A 22,560-nucleotide genomic window follows, 5' to 3' on the forward strand; every position below is an offset into this window, starting at 1 on the left:
TTATTTGCAAAACAGAAACAGACTCACAGACTTAGAGAACAAACTTATGGTTACCAGGGAGGAAGGGTGGAAGGAAATGATAGATTGGGAGTTTGAGATTGACATGTACACACTGCTATATATTTAAAATAGACAACCAACGAAGACCTACTGTATAGCACAAGGAACTCTGCTCAATACTCTGTAATAACCTAAATGGGAAAAGAATTTGAAAAAGAATAAATACCTGTATATGTATAAGTGAATCACTTTTCTTTACACCTGAAACTAATACAACATTGTTAATCAACTATACTCCAATATGAAATTAAAATTTTTTAAATAAATTAATTTTTAAAAATTAAAAATTTTTAATGAAAAAAAAATTCAGGCATCTCCAATATGATCTAGGAAGGCACAGAATCAGCTATGTTTCTAATTTCTCTAAAGAGACTTGCTTCAAGGTCCCCCAGAGGGTGGTGCCAGCAGCTCTCCAAGACCACATTTCCAGTGAGCAGTCTTTTATCCCATAATATCTCTTATACATTTATTACTATCATTCCTACCAATGGAAGACATGCTCAAATGCTCCCCAGTTCTATCTGCACCATGAACTCATTCTGAATAGTGAAGTTTGTGTGTGTGTGTGTGTGTGTGTGTGTGTGTGTCTACATGTATGTGTGTTTTCTAGTTTAATTTACTGTTGTTTCATCCAAGCATCAACTCATGTGAAAGAGTCTAGCAGAAGTTGGAAATTGGGTAGTGAGGCTGATAAAAATCCAATCCTGGGATTACTGAGCAATAAAACATACATGTCAGTGGGGTACATCAAAATCATATCCTGGGCTTACCAAGCAATAAAATGCATGTGCTATGTTGATCAACATGGGCTCCTGAGAGCTAGTTTGCTGGTAAGGCTTTGCAGACCTAGATGGGGAGAGTAAATGGGAGTTTTGAGTAGGAGTTTGGGGCCTTATTCAAACTGTTTTTATCCTGGGAGAAGTAAATCTTTTTTCACTGAGAAAGGTCAGCTGAGTTATGTCCCTTTGGAGCAGATATCTTCAGAATGGGTTCCTGGAACTCCTACCACTGTCACCATCACCACCCTTCCACTTAACTTGCTCTGATTTTCTTTGGTTTAATATTCAAAACTATCTGGTTGAATTATTTGTTTGTTGGCTGTTCTAAGAGTGCAGGAAACTTCCCTGTCTGCTTCATCTCTGTATCCCCAGCGCCTAGACCGAGATGTGAGAATTGGCTCCATGAATGAGTTAGTTCCCAATAAATGTGTATCAGGTGATTGGATAATGAATGAGTGACTTATACCATGGAAAGACAATTGGGCTTGGAGTTACATTTAATCCAAGTCTTGATTATGACATTAATCCTCATGAGACTTTGGGGGAAGTAAATTCAGATATCTGGGACAATGTCATTACCCATAAAATGAAAGAGTTAGATCGTATTTGGATATCAGGGTGTGTTTCATTTTATAGCAGTCTACCTCTCTTAATCAACTGAAATATCATGGAAAATTTGCATGTTTATGACAGATAAAAAGGGGCTGCTCTATGGGAAGCCTGGGGCGAGGTGTTGGCTCTTAGCCACCTCTGTAAAGCTGTAGGGTTTTCCAGAACAAAGTTTTCAAATCACTGGACAAGATGTGATTCATGAAATAATGAGGCATTCTACTTGCTTAATGATTTGACAACATTCAAAGTGATGTCAATGAAAGGCATAGAGATGGGATGCATGGAGTAGGAGAAAGTGAGAGACATAACCAGGGTTTGGTCCAGGGCTCATCTGATTGAAAATTCCATGTGCTTTTCATCCATCAATCCACCCACTCTTCCGTCCACCCATCTATCCATCTATCCATTCATTCACCCACTCATCTCATCCAGTCATCCATCTATTCTCCCATCTGTCCATCCATCTATCCATTTATCCATCCATGTATCAATTAGTTTACTGAGCAGCTATATATTGAGACACAAGCACTGAGAGTATAGTGCTGGATAAGCATGACAAAGTTCCTGCCTTCACCAAGCTTCAGCTCTATTGCTGAAGTCAAATAAGAAATGATAGGGAGATAGATAGATAGATAGATGGTTAGATAGATGATAGATAAGATAGGTTGATGATAGATACAGAGAGATAGATAACATTGATCAATTGATCAATAGACAGATAAAATATCAGCTATGATGAAGCGCTATGAACAAAAATAAATCAGGGTGAGGGTACTAAGGGGTAACACAGGTGCTATATTACAATGAGGTCAAGGATGGCTTCTTGAAGGAGGTGACCTTTGAGCAGAAATCTGAAGGAATCAAGAGAATATCCTGTGACTATCTGCAGTGAAAGCATTCCAGGCAGAAGAAGACCATGAGGCAGGATTGAGGGTGGGGTGGCGTTCCGTGACACCCACCTGCCCCTTCAAAGAACAGAGCTTGATAACTTCAATGATGTTGAGAGCTCATCTGTGAAAACAGTTTCTCATCTTGCAAGGTTACAGTGAGGATTAAATGAGATAATTACTGCTTATGTGTGTGTAACATAAGAAGTGCTCAAAGGACATTGCTGAATGAGGGGAGATGGGTTTGATCTGGGGTTTTTGCTGGGCATCCATTAGGTGGAGGCTCCCTGCTCAGCGTTCCATGTCATTATCTCATGCAGGCATCCCAACTACTCTAAGAGATAAGCCCTACCTACTCTTGTGAAGTCCATTTGGCAGATGGGGAAACTGAGGCAGGAAAAAGTCAAGTCCTCATCAGACTTCAACAGTCAATGCCAGAGCCCCTAGGCTTAACCACTAGACAATCCTGCCCCCCTTCCCCCATCACCTGGCCCAGAGCTTTTGGCATGGAACCATTGGTCCCAAAGAATAAATTCTTCAAGAGGCACAAGCAGGGTGATGGAAGATCATGGCTCACTTCCTTTTACAGAAGGGTACCTCTCTTCTGATGCCACAGTAAGGGATTGCCCTTTCTCTCTGCTGCCTCCAAATGATCTCTTTTCAATAGATTATTTACAATTTTCAAGCACTGAGACCCTTCACATGAGAGATGCAAATTGGAGAAGCCCAGAAAGATGTTTCTGCATCTGGCAGAGATTTTGCCACCTCAGTCATCCCTGTAGATGCCCACACAACTCCCTGTCATCAGAGGCCCCAGAGCTTTCAGACCTCAGCTTACATGCTGTTTCTGCTTGAGATCAGGCAGAACTAGGTTCCAGACCCAGCTCTACCATTATTAGCTCTGTAACCTGGAGCAAGTAATTTCTCTCTCTTCTAGTCTCATGTTTTTCTAATCTGCAAAGTAGGAATGAAAGTAGATACCTTATTGGGTGATTACAAGTATTAAAGGGTTAATGCTTATAAAGCCCTAAGCATAGTGTTTGGTACATAATTAGCATTAAATAACAACTATTTGCATTATGATTAATATTTTCAAGAGTTCAGAAAGTCTGTCTAGCTAGTCCACTACTGTATTCCCAGTACCTGGCAACGTGCTTTGTCCTACAGTAAGTGCCTAATTATTATTTATGGAGTGACTAAATGAGTGAATGAAATTCAAAAAAGGAAGGGCTGAAGAAGACGAGGAGAGGTAACTCATGGCTATACTCTGAGCAGGACAATTTAGATACATCACTTCCTATCAATCTCATAGCAGCCCCATGAGATAGATCTCATTGTTTTCCATTGTATGAAAGAAAGAAGAAGTGACTTGCTCAAATCACTCAGCTAAATAACAGAGCTTATTTTTTAAATAACCACAGAAAAGTGACCAAATCTCTTGGTGGGAAGTCCATCCCTGGCAAAGTACTATCATTGGGCCACAGAACAATAGACTTAGAAGTCAGGCCAGCCAGTTTAGAGGATGGAAACTGGGGGCCCCTGGGTTGAAATCTGGTCAATGGATAAGATAACTTAGTTTTCTCAGTGTTTCAAACAATCTTATGATGACACCTAAAAATATAAAGATTTCTTGTAAAATCTAGATTACTGGACTCTCTTGGAAAACCAGAAGCTGTCTGAATTCTGGGCCTGCATTCCTGCATGGAGACAATGAGCTGGAGCTGAGACAGGGCTGTTCACATTCTCCTGTGTGCTGTAGTCCCCTCCTCTGGCCACCTCACACAGCACGCAGCCCGTGCAACCAGCCTGCTTCATAGCTCTGTGTTATCCCTTTGTCCCTGTTGACACCTAAGTTGGCCACCATGATTCAATCCAACACTTTCAATCTACAGATGGTACATTGAAGCCCAGAGAGGAGAAGTGGCTTGCCTCAGGCCACACCCTTAGCAGTAGACTTTGAAATTCTAACTATCCTTCTCCAATGTCCTTTCCATGACTGCATCATGAACTTATGCAGGAAGAGCTCCTGGTTCAATTCTATGCCTGCAAGTGCCCACAAATTATAATGATTGCTACAGAATCTATTTGCAAGAGGACTAGTTGGTGTCTCCTCTTAAGGGCACAGGGTAAAAAGGAGCAAGAATCATGGCAACCACAGGAGGTAGCAGCTGAGAAATAAGACCTGCAAAATCAGTATATGCTCATCACCACCCCCAACTGGCTCCCAATCATTCCGACCGCCAGTAGGATGCCTGACTTGGTGTTGGAGCATCAGTGACCTTCCTGCTGGTATAGAATTAGGCGTTGTTAGTCAACAGTACTTTAATTTCTCTCTAAAAGCCTCCAAGTTCAACTGCTTCTGGGAGATGCCCAACCATTGGTTCTGCCTCTGTGATGACAGTGAATCAAGAAGCCAAAGACTTTGCCTTCAGGGGCTCCATCCCATTGCTGACATGTGGTGCTTGTAGAGTCTTCAAAGTCCAGCTTCCTAGAGTCTAGTGGCACTAATTCTAAAATCATGATTTTGGAAACTCAGAACCCTAGCCACCTGGAACTACAAATCACTTTAGAGCCCTTCTGGTCAGTTCCCCCAACCACTGCAGCCATCCTGAGCCAGCAAACCCCAAATTATGATTGAACTTCAAGGACAAGGCTAGCCAACCTCATAAAGTAAGGGAGGGAGGGGTAGCAAAAGACAAGGAAACCCTTTGAGCTGCATAAAAAGCTCTGGTTTCTCGTGGGGTCTTGGATGTTGCCCTACTCAACATGCTCTCTACTAGTGTTGCCCCAGAGGTAACAGCTGGCAGGAAGTTTCATGCGTTGGCAATCCCTTTAGGGTGTGTGTGTGTGTGTGTGTGTGTGTGTGTGTGTGTGTGTGTGTGTGTGTGAGTTCCAAAGCACAGTGGATTTCCCAGGCACGATCAATCCTTATACTGCTACCTAAACAACACCCTCATATCCAATAACGCTCCCATCTGTGAAAGGGCAATATGAGGGAAAGTGATTTGCTTATGCTACCAAGAGTAAGTAGAATACATTATATATTGTTGTCTTAGAGAAAAGGGGACAACAAATAGGATTTGTGAATTGAAAGTCGGTGATTACATTGGTGATGCCCGTAGTACAATAAGTACAAACTCAATTACCTCCAGAGACTCATTTTCCTGGTGTTGTGTTTATACTTAAACTGATATTGTGAGTGGAGAGAGGGAGCCCTCCCTCCATGTTATTTATGCTTCCAGGGCTATTTGCTCAGGATGCATCTGGGTCTGTGGATGAGGTCCAAGCTCTCCAGACTGGTCCAGCCCCTGCTTTCTCCTCTAGCCTCATCCAAAGTCAGTGGTCCTTCCAGCACCTCCCAGTAACACATACTATATTCATACCAGCCTCCTCACACATCCCCGGATACTCCTTTCTCACTCACATCTCTGGACATCAGCCCATGCTGTTTCCTCTGCCTGGAATGACCCTACCTAAACTGTCCATGTTTAAAGTGGATTTAAACTTCAGTCCAGTTCAAACTGACCCCTAACTCCCTCCCCAAACCACCAGGCAGAGTTAACTACTCTTCCTCTTTCTTCCTGCATTCTTCTGGGTATCTCCTTCATAGCACTTACCCCATCCTATTGGAAGAATCTCTTTATGTGTCTGTCATCTACCCTCAGCTGTAAGCATCTCTAGGCTAGGAATAGCTTTTGCATTTTTATATCCCCAACATCAAGTACAGAGTACAGGCATACACATAAGTGTCCAATAAATATCTGTTGAATTCATAAATTAGTAAATGACAATGAAATCTCAGACCTCCTATTAGCTTGCTATTCTATTGAGGAAAGGTTCTAATAAAGATGTCAAAGTGGCCCATTTTTAAGTGCCTTTTCTAAGAATCACATGCCCCTCTCTCTTTTATAAAGCAGGCTTGGACCTAGCCAAAGAAGCATATTTGCAGCCTCCAGGTAGGGGTGGAGTCCTAAAGGGCTGAAACTTTAGGAGGTGGTTGCAAAGGATGCCATCTGAATCAGCCCAGAGTCAGAAGAACCAGAGCTTAAGCTCTCATACGTTGTGCAAAAACAGGGCAGTTTGGAGGTAGGCGATGCTGTCCAAATTACCAAATCTGCATGGTGCCCTTAACAGGGTTATGTTTCCTAAGACTGAGCAGTTTTGCAGTTACTTCTCCCCAGATTCTGCTGGGAACTTGAACAGGTGATGAACAAGAAAGGAATAGTCAGAAAAAGGAAAGAGGTGATTAGAGAAAATGCTTTTTCAAGGGAGAAAAAAGGTGGGGGAATGGGACTATTGGCCTAAAAACAGTTATCAAGCATATCAGTTAGGAATATATTCAGCTCCAAGCAAAAGAAAACCTAACTCCCAGTGACTTAAACAAGTAAGGGCTTGAGTTGCCTCAATAAACAAGAAACCCAGTGAGAATTCGAGGGCTGGTGTAGCCACTCAGTGACATTGAGGACCCAGTCCCCTATCTCCTGTCGCTTTTGGTACTGGGTTCTTATCTTATGCCCGCAAGCTGGCTGCCCTCCCTCTTGGCATCACATCTGCATCACAGTCAGAAAGAAGGACCAAAAGAAAAGGATGCATGATCAAGTCTGTTTCTTTTCTTCAAGAAAGCAAATGCTTCTTTAGAAGCCCAGCTCAGCAGACTTCTGCTTAAGTACCACTGACCAGCACTATTCACATGACCATGCCTAAGTGAAGAGTGACTAGAGTGATCAAGAAGTGTGCTCACCAGTATCTTTGGCTCAGAAACGCATGTGAGAAGGGGTTTGGAATGGGAATAGGAATAAACCCACCTACAGTGTGTGCTACACCAAATATCTCTAAGTTTGGGGACATGAGTCCTTCCATACTTGTTATTTTCCCCTTAATATTGGACTTACAACCAAGTCAAAACCCTTGGACATGGGGTTGTGTAAGTTCCTACTATTTGCCAATCTCCATGCTAAGCACTGAGGATGCAGCAATGAGTAAAATAGAGAAGGTCCCTGTCCTCATGGACCTTATGTTTCCAATGCAAGGATCAGCAAACTAGAGGCTGTGCCATCATCTGTTTTTGTAAATAAAGTTTTATTGGGAAACAGCTAAGCACATTCATTTACATACTGTCTATGGCTGCTTTTCCACTACAACAGCAGAGGTGAGTAACTGTGATGATACCCTGTGGTCCACAAAGTCAGATACACTTATCTGGCCCTTTATAGAAAAATGTCCTTGCTCCCAGTCTAGTGGAGGATACGGACAATAAATAATCAAACACATGAATGATCCAAATCATTCCTGAGTGTGATAATTCTATAAAGGAGATAAAAAGTGATGTAATGGGGAGTAATGAATGGAGGGGCTGGCCATCTTAGGATGTTCAGGAGAGTGTCTCTTAGGGAGTGATATTTTGTCTACAACAGATAATATAAAAACATGGACCCTAGGAGAAGGGCGTTCTGTGCAAAAAGAACAGCAAAAAAAAAAAAAAAAAGACCAAAGATAACAAGTGTTGGTGAGGACATAGAGAAAAAAAGAATCCTTGCACACTGTTGATGGGAATGTAAATTGGTTGCAGACACTATGGAAAACAGCATGGAGGTCCTCAAAAAATTAAAAATAAAACTACTGCAGGATTCAGCAACCCCACTTCTCGGTATATATCCAAAGAAAATAAAATCAGTATTTCAAAGAGATAGCATTATTTACAATAGCTAAGATATGGAAATGACCTAAGTGTCCATCAAAGGATGAATGGATAAATAACAATTATATATGTGTATTAAATTCAGTCATAAAAAATGAGGAAAACCTACATTTTCAACAACATGGCTAAACCTGGAGGACATTATGCTAAGTGAAATAAGCCAGACACAGAAAGCCAGTACTGCATGATCTCACTTATATGTGGAATCTAAAAAAGTTGATCTCACAGAAGCGAAGATCACCAGGGACTGGGGCGGTGGGTGAAATAAGGAGATGTCGACCAAAGAGTAAAAACTTTCCATTATAAGTTGCATAAGTTCTGGGGATCTAATGCACAACATGGTGATTATCATTGATAATAATGTATTGTATACTTGAAATTTGCTGAGGAGGAAGATCTTCAGTGTTCTCCCCACACACACACAAATGGCAACTATGTGAGGTGGCGGATATGGTAATTAGCTTGATTGTGGTAATCATTTCAAAATGTACATGGGTATCAAATCATCACATTATACACCTTAAATATATACAGTTGTTACTTGTGAATTATATGTCCTAAAGCTGGAAAAAATAAAGAAAATATATTAACTTTTTAAAAATTTATCCAGACAGGAAAGACCTCCATGTGTTATTTCAGAATATGTATGAAGTTAGAGTGGCCAGCTGGATCGAGGGTGAGAGGGCATGATATGGGGTCTGAGATGTAGGCAGGTTCTCAACTGTGCAGAGCTTTGAGAGTATGGGAAGGGGTTGGGTTTTATCCTTATTGCAATGAGAAATCCTTGAAGTTGAGAACTGAACTGACTACTGTAGCTTCTGTGCACAGAATGGATTGTCTCAGGCAAAAGTACACACAATGCAATCAAGAAGTGGTAGAAATTGGCTATGCACCTGCCAAAACTATTACCTCTTTGGCGGGGGTGTGTGTACAGTTCAGAAAATACAGTAGGACAGTATTTCCAGACTAACAGTTAGGTGTGGCCAGGTGGCTGAATTTTAACCAATGAAATGGGAGCATAAATAGTGTAGCCCCAGCCAGACTCATAAAACTGACTCATAAAACCCTCCCATGCATTACCCTCCAGGCAGATGTGAACCTTGGAAGCCACTTCCAAACAGGGTGAAGCCACAACTCATAAAAGATGAGAACCCTGAATAGCCACTTGGAAGACAGTTGCCCACCATCAGGAACACCCATTTTGGGGCTTTCCATGAGGGAGAAATAAATGTTGATGATATCTGAGCCATTCTACATGTTTGGGTTTGTTTTTTAGAAAGTGAGCTTGGCTGTAGTAACTGATGGCTTAGACTAGGGCGATGGTTGCAGGAACTTGATTGCCCACCAGCTATGGGTATGGCAAGCTGATTTGGAGTCCTGGGTGAAGGTGAACGTTTCTCTTATTCTTCACATCCTTACTCAGGAGCTAACCACTGTTCAGCACTTCATGGGCTCTTTCTGGGCTCAGCTAATCCTCCTGGACACCTGCTCATGCCCAGGGCTTCTGATCTGGCGTTCCCCCAAATTGCCCTGCTCCCCAGGGACTGGCTACTTACATAATGATGTTCTGCACGCACCCCATGTTTTATTTCTTGGGTTTTCAATCTTTTCATAAAAAGTGCATGCTGGATGAAAGGTTTTTACATACCAAACAGGCCAGAGATTTAGGGCGGCCAACTTAGTGGTTCAAAAATGTTCTTTTCCTGTTTTTTTATTTTTATTACATTTGCTCTGAAAGAAATCCCTATCGCTTGATATTAACAAATGTAGCCACCAAAGCAGATGCACATACAGAAAAACACCAGGAGAATTAATTACCTACAGTTAGATCCGTTTCATCCTTTTTTTTTTCCCAAGGCAATGCTGCAAAGATGAGAGATGTTATGCAGTCAGTTGCTGAGCCCCTAACCTTCTATTTTTGCACCGGAGCCCACCGGGCAATGGAGATGACAAGAAAGCTTCACGGGGGAGACCCCTGGGCATACCCTTCTGGCCAGATATGTCCTGGAGTGACAGTCATCTTCTAATTTAACTAGAATCTTCTAAGTCTGAAGGAAATCCCAGAGGCATGAGCTCTAATTGTAAAAATAACAGCACCTCACATGTGGGTAAATATCTTCACTTACAAAAGGACTCACGTATCTGTTTGTGCCAATGGCTTCTACAAGTAAGTAAAGAAGGCAGCATCTAAAATTGCTGCCAGCTGGTAGTAACCACACCCACCCACGTTTCATGGGAGGACAGATCTGGGCTGGGCACAGCAGGACATGGGACTGGTACCTTTGTCGCAATAATATTAGCTATTATTATGCACATCTGTTTATGTGCCAAGCACTATTTTTAGCACCATACATACATTTAATGCCCATAACATCCCAATGGTCTCCTTATTTTTATGTCACAGGGGAGGAGATTGAAGAATGGAGAGGCAAAGTGAAACTTACCCAAGGAAACCAATCTAGTAAGTGGTGGAACTGGGATGTGTATTCAAGAAGTCTAGGCTCGGAGCCCACGGTCTTAAACATTATGCTATTTTAGAAAAAACACTGGAATTGGAGTTAGCCCCAAGTCTGCCATGAGTAAGTTGTTTTAACCTGGGAACGGTTCTGCCTCTCATAAAAATAGCATCCTGTTTTTACCTGTGTGGTAGATTGTTAAAGTAGTCTATAATCTGCTCGTGCCTCCTTGTATTCAGAGCCTTGGGCTGCTCCCTCAAACACTGACTCTGAACTTTGTCCTGTGACTTACTGTGGCCAATACAACCATAGCAAAAATGATGCAGTCGGGGGCTTCCCTGGTGGCGCAGTGGTTGAGAATCCGCCTGCCAATGCAGGGGACATGGGTTCGAGCCCTGGTCTGGGAAGACCTCACATGCCGCGGAGCAACTGGGCCCGTGAGCCACAACTACTGAGCCTGCGCGTCTGGAGCCTGTGCTCCACAACAAGAGAGGCCACGACAGTGAGAGGCCCGCGCACTGCGATGAAGAGTGGCCCCCACTTGCCGCAACTAGAGAAAGCCCTCGCACAGAAACGAAGACCCAACACAGCCAAAAATTAATTAATTAATTAACTAATTTTAAAAAAAAAAAGGAATGAGGGGTAGAACCTTTAAAAAAAAAATGATGCAGTCATAAGCTTGAAAAGTGCTTGTGCAGTGGGAATTGTCCTCTCTCGGTGCTCTTGGGAACCCTGCAGCCATTATATGAATGGGTCTTGACTAGCCTGCTAGATGATGAGACACACATATACCACCCCAGCTCACATGGAGACCAACCCATAGACATGTGAATGATATAGTTCATGCAGTCCCAGGTGAGCCACCAGCAGACCCAGAGATCAGTCACACCAATCCAGACCAGAAGAACCACCAAGACAATCTACAAAATTGTAAGAAAAAGAATCAATGTTTGTCATTAAAGCCACTATGTTTTTGGGGTGGTTTGTTATGCAGCAAAAACTGTAGGATACAATCAGTTAGGATTAGTTTCTGCTGTGATTGACAGATAATCCCAAATAGCAGTGATTTATTTTTTAAAAATAGAAGTGTTGCTCTAGTAAAGTCAAGATCAGGTAAGAAGGTATCAAGACCATCAGTGACCCAGGTCCTTTTGCTCTTTTTTTTTTTTTTTTTTTTTTGATGTGGACCATTTTTTTAAAGTCTTTATTGAATTTGTTAGAATATTGCTTCTGTTTTATGTTTTGGTTTTTTGGCCAAGAGGCATGTGGGAGCTTCTTTCTCCGCCCAGGGATCAAACCCACTCCCCCTGCATTGGAAGGCAAAGTCTTAACCACTGGACCACCAGGGAAGTCCCCTCTTTGCTCTTTGGCTGGATCATTCCCAACACACAGCACCCATGTCTTGATCTAGTTTGACTGCTTCCACTCCAGCTGTCACTTCTGCATTCCAATGATCAGGGAGAAGGCAAATAAGAGCACACCTCCTCCTCTTAAAGATGCTTCTTAGAAATAATATTTCTTTAGGAGTTATAATTCTTCAACCCGCTTGCTATTGGCCAAAACTTAGTCACAAGACCACACATAGTCCGTGGCAGAGGTAAGAGCTAGTATGGGCACCTGGTAAGACAACACGTTGGGCCCTTCCTGGCTTACCTCTAGCCAAGAACACATTCACCTCCACTGATCCAGGAATTCCCAGGTGCAGAGGAGATCACAATCCCACATGCCCAGAACTTGTCTTGTTCTACATTAATATTTCCAAAGTTTAGCTACTTTCATTCCAAAACAGTACTGTGATTGAAAATATATATATTTTAGCACTTAAAATATGTAACTGCACATTTTTCAAATCAATAGTTTAAAGCAAGTACGTCTCAACAAAACTTATGAACAAACAAGAACTGTCAAAATTTTATCTTAACCAGGGTGACCACCATGGTTATAATTCATTGTGCAGAGGAATGGATAAAGAAGATGTGGTACATATATACAGTGGAATGGTACTCAGCCATAAAAAAGAAAACAAAATAATGCATTTGCAGCAACATGGATGGACCTAGAGATTCTCATACTGATTGAAGTAAGTCAGACACAGAAAGACAAATATCATATGATATTGCTTATATATGGAATCTAAAAAATGGGGGGTACAAATGAACTTATTGACAAAACAGAAGTAGAGTCACAGATGTAGAAAACAAACTTATGGTTACCAGGGGATGTGGGGGAGGGATAAATTGGGAGATTGGGTTGGACATATACACACTACTGTATATAAAATAGATAACTAATAAGGACCTACTGTATAGCACAGGGAACTCTACTCAATGCTCTGTAATGACCTATATGGGAAAAGAATCTTAAAAAGAGTGGGTATATGTATATGCATAACTGATTCACTTTGCTGTACACCTGAAAATAACACAACATTGTAAATCAACTATACTCCAATAAACATTTTTTTAAATTAATTGTGATAATTCATTCTTTGTTTCTGTTTTTGTTTTTTAATCTGGTCTTTATTTTTTACCATCCAACCTTGATTCCAGGCAAGATATGAAGAATAAATTTTAAGTGAATCTTATAAACATACCCAAAATAACTTGTGATATAGAGGTTTTCTGACACAGATCTTCCATGATAATTTACCACAGAACTTCCTTAGGATCTTGAAATCGAGTGACAGACAACACCAGTACTACAGTCTTCCATGTTACACTGAGAGACAGGTACTATACAGTGAGAATCCATAAATAACGTTATTTTATGTGATAATTTATTCTTATGTGTGGCCCCTGGGCTGTGATGGGAACTGGTGGAGTCATTCACTGAGAAAGGAAACCAGGATATGGAGAAGGCTTTCCCTGCACGTTCATTCCACACCCGCTGTCCCCTTGAGCACAGTGCCATGATTTACACTTCAGGGGATGAATCTACCCAACTTTAGGGTGCCTCCCCACTCGTATCCCCCTAGGATTCTCCCTAGCACCCACCCCAGAACTAGCAATCAAGGGAGTTATGGAGAATTCTTAATGAACAATACCTCAAAAGTAGGTCTGTGTGGCCAACATATCACAGGGGACATGGATCTCTTCTGATTTCGGAGAGAGTCCTGTCCACAAGCCCCCAAAGGCAGCAGTTATCAATCCATGCCCTGCACAGTTACAACCAGGACCACATGGCCCAGGGTTCTTCTTAACAGCCCAGTGCCCACTCTGAACAAAGAGATGCCAATTCTTTTAGGCCATGAGCATCAATCTTATGTCAGTCCCTTCAGGGAGAGGCAATCCAGTTCAGCAGTCCTGAGACAGAAAAAATACGTAGACCACTGTGAAAATGTTTCCATTAGTCCTTGATATTTCTTTTAAGTCAAGACAATGCAGATAATTTTTATAAAGTTAGATTTATTAAAAACTTAAAGGAATGACCTTTACTCTGAGATGATGCCCTTCGTCCATTTTTTTTTAAGTGAAATTATCCTTTCTATAGGAACTAATGATAATAAATTGTATTTCTTCTGCCTTTTTAATGACATACTCAGCAAAATTAAAAATTGGTAACCTAATGTAAGTAGTTTTATTTTTTGTTAACCAGACACTGTCTCATGCACTAAACACGTAATAACTAATTTAATCTTCAGAATGGCCTTATGAAATGAACGCTATATTATTATTTCTACCTTCAAATGAGCAAACCAAGATCCAGAGATGGCAAGTGACCTGGCCAAGGTCACAGAGATCTGGGTTTCACCCTTGGCATTATGTGCCAAGGCTGAGTAAGCCTTTTACAGTTTATATATTCATTCCCTCGTACATTCATTCAACTAGTGTTTATCAAACCTGCAATGTGCCTGGTACTGTGCTAAACATTGAAGATGGCACAACAGAGAAGACAGACAAACATTCTGTCTTCCTGCAATTTAGAGTTTACCAGGAAAGACACAAGCAATCACTTTGTCTTGGAATATGGACCAAAGACACTACCGGACCATGGTGATATGGGAGGATCTGTAAGCTAAAACTTCTTCCTTTCAAAGGCTCACTTTAAAAGTACCTTTTTCCCCCCAGAAGATCTCGCTTTTCTCCTTATTGGAACTAGCTTTCCATAAATCTGGAATTTGTGAAGGAGAGGGGTTCAAATAAAAAAATAGGTCAGACCAGGAAAAGAGACCAGGACAGACTGCTAAGGCTTCCTCTAACCTAGAAAAAAGGAGGCCTTGACAATCACACATGAAGAAGGTGGAGGGGAACACATTTTTCTCCCCACTTACTACTTCATACCAATTGGAAGGCCTACCAACTGGATTGAGTCCCATCTCAAGACATTGAATGGACTGCACACTAGGGAACTGGATCAAAAACAGAGTTCCCAAAACTCCATTGTTCCCAAACTTCACTACATATCAGAATCACCTGAGCAGGTGGATTAAAAAATACAGATTATGGAGATTCAAGATGGTGGAGGAGTGGGTGGACATGGAGTTCATCTCTCTCCATGGATACATCAGGAATACATCTATAGATGCAGCAATTCTCACAGAACACCAGATGAAAACCAGCAGAAGACCTTAGACACCGGAAAGGACAATAAGATCCTTGCATAACTGGGTAGGACAGAAAAAAGAAGGGAGAAGGAGGAGGAGAGGAAGCAGGGTGGGACCTGCACCCCAGGGCAGGGGAACTGAAGAAGAGGAGAGATTCCCAAATTCGGGGAAACCCCCTCTCCGACAGGGAAATCGATTGGGACAGAAGGGAAGCATTTGAGGCTGTTGGAAGAGGGTGAAGCGGCCAATCTGTGGCAGACGGGACAGAGTGAGAAATGCACAGATGGTCTGTACCACAGCCCTACATGTCCCAGACTGGGACGTGTGTTCACAGGTGTGCAAGGGGCTGGGAGCTGGTGCGTGGGGACTGGAGAACAGGCCTGGGGTGAGAACTGCTGTTGGCTGCGGGGAGACAGACTGGGGGATGGGAGGGAGGAAATCCACAGCAGGGAATGCCTATGGAGGAAGACCGGGCACTGGAAGCAGGGCACTACTGCTGAGTCACACACAGGGGGAGGAGGCACTATTGCAGCCTCTGTCTCCCCACATGTTGGCTCCTGCCGACGACAATAAAAGAAGCCCGCTCAGGGCTGGCTCTTGTGTGCTGGCTGCTGAGCAATAAAAAAAAAGCCCCCTCAGAGTTGGCCCTCGTGTGCCTGCTGCCAGGCGCCAGAGAAAGCCTGGCCAGGGTCAGCCCTCACACGCCTTATGCCGGGTGCCAGAAGAGGGGCTCACCAGGGCCATATCTCTTGCGCCCATGGCCGCCAGTTTCCCTGCGCATCTGGTGCTGCTGGGGCTCCCCTGATCATGCAGCTCAACATCAAAAAAACAAACAACCCAATCCAAAAATGGGCAGAAGACCTAAATAGACATTTCTCCAAAATAGACATACAGACTGCCAACAAACACATGAAAAGATGCTCAACATCACTAATCATCAGAGAAATGGAAATCAAAACCACAGTGAGGTATCACCTCACACCAGTCAGAATGGCCATCATCAAAAAATACAAACAATAAATGCTGGAGAGGGTGTGGAGAAAAGGAAACCCTTTTGCTCTGTTGGTGGGAATGTAAATTGATACAGCCACTATGGAGAACAGTATGGAGGTTCCTTTAAAACTAAAAATAGAATTACCATATGACCCAGCAATCCCACTACTGGGCATATGCCCTGAGAAAACCATAATTCAAAAAGACACATGCACCCCAATGTTCATTGCAGCATTATTTGCAATAGCCAGGACATGGAAGCAACCTAAGTGTCCATCAACAGATGAATGGATAAAGAAGATGTGGCACATACATACAATGGAATACTACGCAGCCATAAAAAGAAATGAAATTGAGTTATTTGTAGTGAGGTGGATGGACCTAGAGTCTGTCATACAGAGTGAAGTAAGTCAGAAAGAGAAAAACAAATACCGTATGCTAACACACATATATGGAATCTAAAAAAAAAAAAAAAAAAGGTCCTGATGAACCTAGTGGCAGGGCAAGAATAAAGATGCAGACGTAGAGAACGGACTTGAGGACACCGGGGGAAGGGGAAGCTGGACGAAGTGAGAGAGCAGCATTGACATATATACACTACCAAATGTAAAATAGATAGCTAGTGGGAAGCTTCTGCATAGCACAGGGAGATCAGCTTGATGCTTTGTGACAAACTAGAGGGATGGGATATGCGGGTGGGAGGGAGGCTCTAGAGGGAGGGGATATGGGGATATATGTATACATATAGCTGGTTCACTTTGTTGTACAGCAGAAACTAACACAACATTGTAAAGCAATTATACTCCAATAATGATATAAAAAAAAAATACAGATTCTAACTCAGTAGTTCTAAACTGTCTCTCTGGCATTTGTATTTCTAACATTCTCCCAAGGCAATTCTCATGCACACCCAAGTGTGAAAACCAGTGATGTTTATACAGACATCTATCTTCTCTCTTGCTTCATGCTTCCATGCTGTGGGCTCATTCTCTCTCTCTCTTCACCTTCGTCCATGTACATGATATGGTGCACTCGTTTCAAGGTTGGAGCCCAGCCAGTGATAACACTGGGATTTCTGTATAGAAGGCAGTATAAACCTTCATAGTTCTTTAGAATGTGCTACATTCTCTATTATTCCAACTCTTCCTAAGATCCTCCCACTGGATATTGCCCGTTGGGGGCCATTGGGTCCCCTAAGAGCAAAGCAATGCTTTGTGTGTGGTTGATATTGTTTTTTTTGTGTAATGACCTCTCAGGAATCCTGTGAGGAGGCAACAGAATTGTAAGAGCAAGAGCCAGACACCCTGCACCCTCGCTGCATTCTCTCAGAACCCCTATTATTTCTATCAGTACTGTCTAGCCTGGTTTGTCAGGTGGTGGCCAGAACTTGGACTCTGTGAAATATAGATCATGCACCTCATGGAATTAGGAAGGATGTCATCACCCATAGGAGGCAGCAGACTAAAACTGGCAATTCTGGATCTCTGCCAGATCCCTATCATGCTAACATCTGGTGTAGTTCAGCAGAAGGAAGAGTTGTATTTGGTCTCACATCTGTGTCCTAGGCAAAGTCCCTTGAAGAGAGAGCCTAGATCCCAATTGGGAGATCTTGTTCACTGCCTGTAGTGTGATCAACCATATTCCTTTCTAACCTACCCAGGCTAGGTTCACTTTAACCCAGCCAGCACTAAGAATAGGGGCCAGGGATTTGGGGTGTACCACATGGAAATACCTACCTCGTGTTCTTCTCCTTCTTCTTTTTTTTTTTTTTTTTTTTTTCTTTTATTCATATCTGAGGAGCTAACACACTACTAACCCTTATTCAGGATGGTGGGGTTGGGTGATCCACAGGGTAGGTTCAAGCACACAGGGTGGAAGGTTTTATAAATAAATGGATACATTGGAATGGGGATATTATTGTAGGCAGAGTATCGTTTTCTATTAGACTGACCCCCAGGGTCCGCATTTGTAAAGCAGGACCAAAACTGCCTACCACAAAGTGCTTAACTCAGTACTTGGCTCATGACTAGCAACAGATGGCACCCTGATATTGTGGTTGTGATTGTTGTTCAATTTTCAGCAGAGTTATCTCAAACCCAAGGGATGAAACAGAAATAAAACGGTAAGTTCTTGTACCACTTTGGCTCCAGAAGGCAGGTTTGCCCAGGAACCTGGGAAAAAAATGTAGTTAGCAGAGGAGAAGTCTTCAGTGCTAGCAGGCAAACAGAAAACTATGGCTTGGACTTTGAAAGGAGCACTCTAATGAATGAAGTTGATTTAAAACAAAAAAAAAGTTGTATCTTGTAGTTAGAAAAGAAACAGTAGGAAAGAGAAATGAAAGGGAAAGCAGATGAGGCAGATCCTAATAGGCTCCAGCAAACAGCCTTAGCCCTGCATGTGGGATAGGAAGGATGGGGCCAATTTGAGAGGCAGCTTTTAGTTTTGAAATCCTGGCAGGATTCACATGGAAGAAGTAGGAGAATGCCAGAGGGATACTGAACTGGAACGTCAGAGGGAGTAGAGAAGGACCACTCTGCACGGGAAAAGAGCTGGCCACAAGGAGTGTACATGCTCACATCTAAGTAAGGAAGGTTTCCCGAGGCCTGAGAAATTCAGAAGTTAAGAGAGACAAAGTTGTAAAGTAAAGGAAGTCATAGAGAAAATTGACCCTCGGGAAATCCAAGGACGTACCTACTGGGAAAGCGTCACCCAACGATAGCCCTGAAATCGGAGGACGTGGGGCAGAGCTCATATACAGAGCTTGGCATTGGGATGCCATGAGTTCAGGGGACAGAGGAAAAGATCATTTTGAATATAAAAAATATGCAATATGAGAAACAAGGGTCAAAAGAAAGACGGGAAATCGGAGGCATCCCTGTTGAGCATTTCCAAACGTGGCTAGACTCATAACCAAGAAGAGCTAATATTTACTGAGCATTACTAGGTATCTGACACTCTTCTAAGCTCTTACATGGATTATCCAATTTCATCTTTAGGAGTATGCAATTTACACATTTCAGTAGAAAAAGCAGACAGGTGGTCAAATTTTTCTCTGGAATTTGAGAAGTGTGATGTCACAATCAATCTTTTGATTAGAGGTGCTTACTTGGGTTTTAAGTTCACAAGACTCCTGTCAACTCTAGACAAATGACCCAAATGTACTGAAACCAAAATATTATTCTCTTTTCACTTACTCTGTTTTTCCCATCTGGTTGCTGCCCTCAAATAAAAATGAGATTTAAAAAAAATAACTTATGGCTGGTAACAGCAATCAGAGGGAAATTGTTAGCAGCACTTAGAGTCTGTCTGGAAATAGCTTCTTTTCCCCTTTCTGAGAACGATTCTATTTTACAAGGAAATTTGTATTCACCTTATGGTCTTAATAGTTGCAAAACTTTGGAAAGTTGGAGTATATAAGAGACATGGATTTTGGAGTATCTAACTTTAAGGTGCTAAAAGGATAATATCAGTTCAAAGGGGAAAATAGTAAGATTCCAGCTGCCTATTAAGGCGATCAGAATCTTACCAAATATCAGGGTGAGGCAACTTTGGCTGTGACAAAGCAAAATAAGAAGGTTATGGGATAGGAGAAATGACTTTGTATATTAGTTGCATCTTTGATGCTTCTCTGAAAGCAGAGGACTATTTTGGAAATGTATAGTGTTAGCTTTAATGAAGTAAAGAAATATAGTATGCATTTTATATTGCTAATATCCTATTATAATTCGGCCATTCTGTTATTTCAAGAACATTGTATAACTCTCTCTGGAGAATTTGCACAGATCTATAGCTGAGCATAATTTGTACAAACATCCTGGATCATTAATATTATCTTGAAATGCAGAGTAGAATCGCCTGGAAAACTTTTCTCAAGTTAGAAAGGAGTTAAAACCCAAATAAATTCTAGGGCTCCATGCGCTCAGTCTTGACATGAGGTCACATTTAGATAATAGTAGTTGCCATTTGTTACATGCTTACATTACACAAAGCATCATTCTAAGATCATTCACGCATTATCTCATTTAATCCATACAACAACCCTATGAAATAGGCACCATTATTAGGTCTGGTCCAAGTCACCTGTCATCTCTTGCCCAAATTACTGTAACAGTCTTCTAACTGGTCTCCCTGATTTCACTCATGCCCTCCTAAAGCTTTTTGACAATGCATTTCTCAGAAGGATCCATTTAAAACACAAGTCATAGCATATCCACCCCACCCCCCAATCAATAAAACCCTCCAATGACTCCTGACTGTGCTCAGCATAAAAGCCAAATTCCTTATTTTGGCCTACAAATCCCTGTATGATTAAATTCCCCATGACCTGTCCAACCTCACCTCTTAATGCCCTCCTTGCTCATCCCACTTCAGCTGCACTGGCTTCCTCACTGTTTCTTCAATATGCTCCGATGTTAGGGCTTTCTGGCTTCCTGGATGGCACCCCCATCCGATAGCCACATGGCCAACTCACTCCCCTCTTTCAATTCATTGGCTCAAATGTCACCCTCAGAATAAGGCCTATTCAAATAACTCTACTTTTAATATCTAATTAAATATTCTAATATTTAAAATTACGTCCCACCCACTAGGCCTTCTCATTTCCTTTACCCTGCTCTATTTTAGCATAGCACTTAATTTACTAATTTATTATATTTGTTACTCATTATCTCTCTCCCCATACAAGCATATAATTTCCCAGAGAATAGAGATTTGGGTTTGCTTTATTCAGCAATGTATCCCAAGCACCTAAAACAATGCCTGGCACATAAAGATATTCAATAATCATTTGTTGAAAGAATGAACTAATTCCAGTTTTTAAATGAGGGCAAACTGGGGAACTACAGCATGGAATGATTTAAGAACCAGCCCAAGATCAAAACCCAGGCTGACCCATAGAAACTGCACACTTATCCCCTCAAAGAACGACAATCCATTAACCAAAATGTGAGTTAAAGGTGATTCCTACCAAAAATCCCCTTCACTCCATAATCTATCTCCATAGACCCCTATCTTTTCTCCCTCTTGCACAGGTAAGGATCTATGTCTTGTATAGAGATAGGAAGATAGATAGATAGATAGATAGATAGATAGATAGATAGATAGATAGATAGGTAGGTAGGTAGATAATGGATATAGACACTGATAGAGAAATTCTTGGCTCTTTCATAATTACCCTGATTTATACAAAAGGACCCAGACCCACCTAGTGAGAGAGCTGGAGGCTGAGAATGAATGAGGAGTAATTAAGGTCAGATACTTAGTGGGACAGGACGGAGACTATGAATACCAATAAATTTTAAGAGTTTGTTCCTTTTAAACTTAAAAATTTAAAGTTTTGTTCATGTATACTCGTATGCTGATTCAGTAGGTCTAGAATGAGGTACAGGCATTATTTTTTTTAGAAAATTCATGGGTGGATCTTGAGTGTACCTCTGGTTGAAAAGCCCTAGAGAGAGAGTGGCCTCCTTATTCTACTCTATAGTACCTGTGGAGTGGCCTTAATTGAACTAACCAACTGGTGACTTTTAGAGACTTCTTGAGACAGAGTCACCAAAGTACATGAACACTCAACTCATTGACATGCATATAAAGTTTGTCGTAAAGATTGGAGAAGAATCCCACAAAAGAGCAGGTAAGACTATTCTAGGGTTCCATCAGTCTCCCTCCCTGAAGGGGCAGCAACACACCTGGCTGGTCAATGCTCTGGTTGATAAGACCACATTGATCATAGGAGAGAATAAAATATGGGTAGAAATTTCAGTCCTCCTTTCAACCCGATTCCAAAAACAAGGGAGGGCTGCTGTGTGGATTTAAGACCTAACTGGATCATGGTCCAAGAATGTGGAATGTTTGATTAAACATCCTTTCTGCCATGGAGAATGCTCCCTTGAATGCAGCTTTCCCCTTTGGTTTGCTTCTCTGTCTTATCAACATGTCCATCTGCAGCTGATTCTAAGAGAGAAAAGCTCGTCTTCCTCCTTAGCTTTAGAAAGCCAGGCAGAAAGCAAATAGGACTTGAGAGCAAAGGAAATCTGGGACCAGCCACCTAGGAATTTCATGACATTTTCCTGGTCTCCCAAATTAAGGAGAAGGTTCACGCTTAAGCTGGGCTTTCTCAGTTCTACACAGACCAGAATAATTAAGCGTTAAACCATGTACAGTCCACCACATCCAAATGACCTGGGGGCTCCTCAGCACAACTCAGCAGGACGGCTGGTGATCGACCCATCTAGGATCTGTCCTCCCTCATTCCTGAGCAAATTCTGACCAGGGAAGGGGCCATGGAAGCAGCTTTGCCAGGGAGGTAGGGACCTGAATTAGTTTTGTGGTCATAGGTCTGATATCTTTGTGCCTAGAGTGGGTCCTGAGCACTAAGAACTTAGCAAGCTATAGTCTTTGCCACCGACACAAACATACAAACCTGGGAATCCTGAACCCATACCGACCAGCTAAAGCCACCCCCCATAACATAACACACATACAGCCTTCGCTGGCCATCTCCTTCCTACAAGGGATAGCTTTCCAATGCAAC

The sequence above is a fragment of the Eschrichtius robustus genome, chromosome 16 (genome assembly GCF_028021215.1).
Source record: "Eschrichtius robustus isolate mEscRob2 chromosome 16, mEscRob2.pri, whole genome shotgun sequence".
NCBI classification, from domain to species: domain Eukaryota; kingdom Metazoa; phylum Chordata; class Mammalia; order Artiodactyla; family Eschrichtiidae; genus Eschrichtius; species Eschrichtius robustus.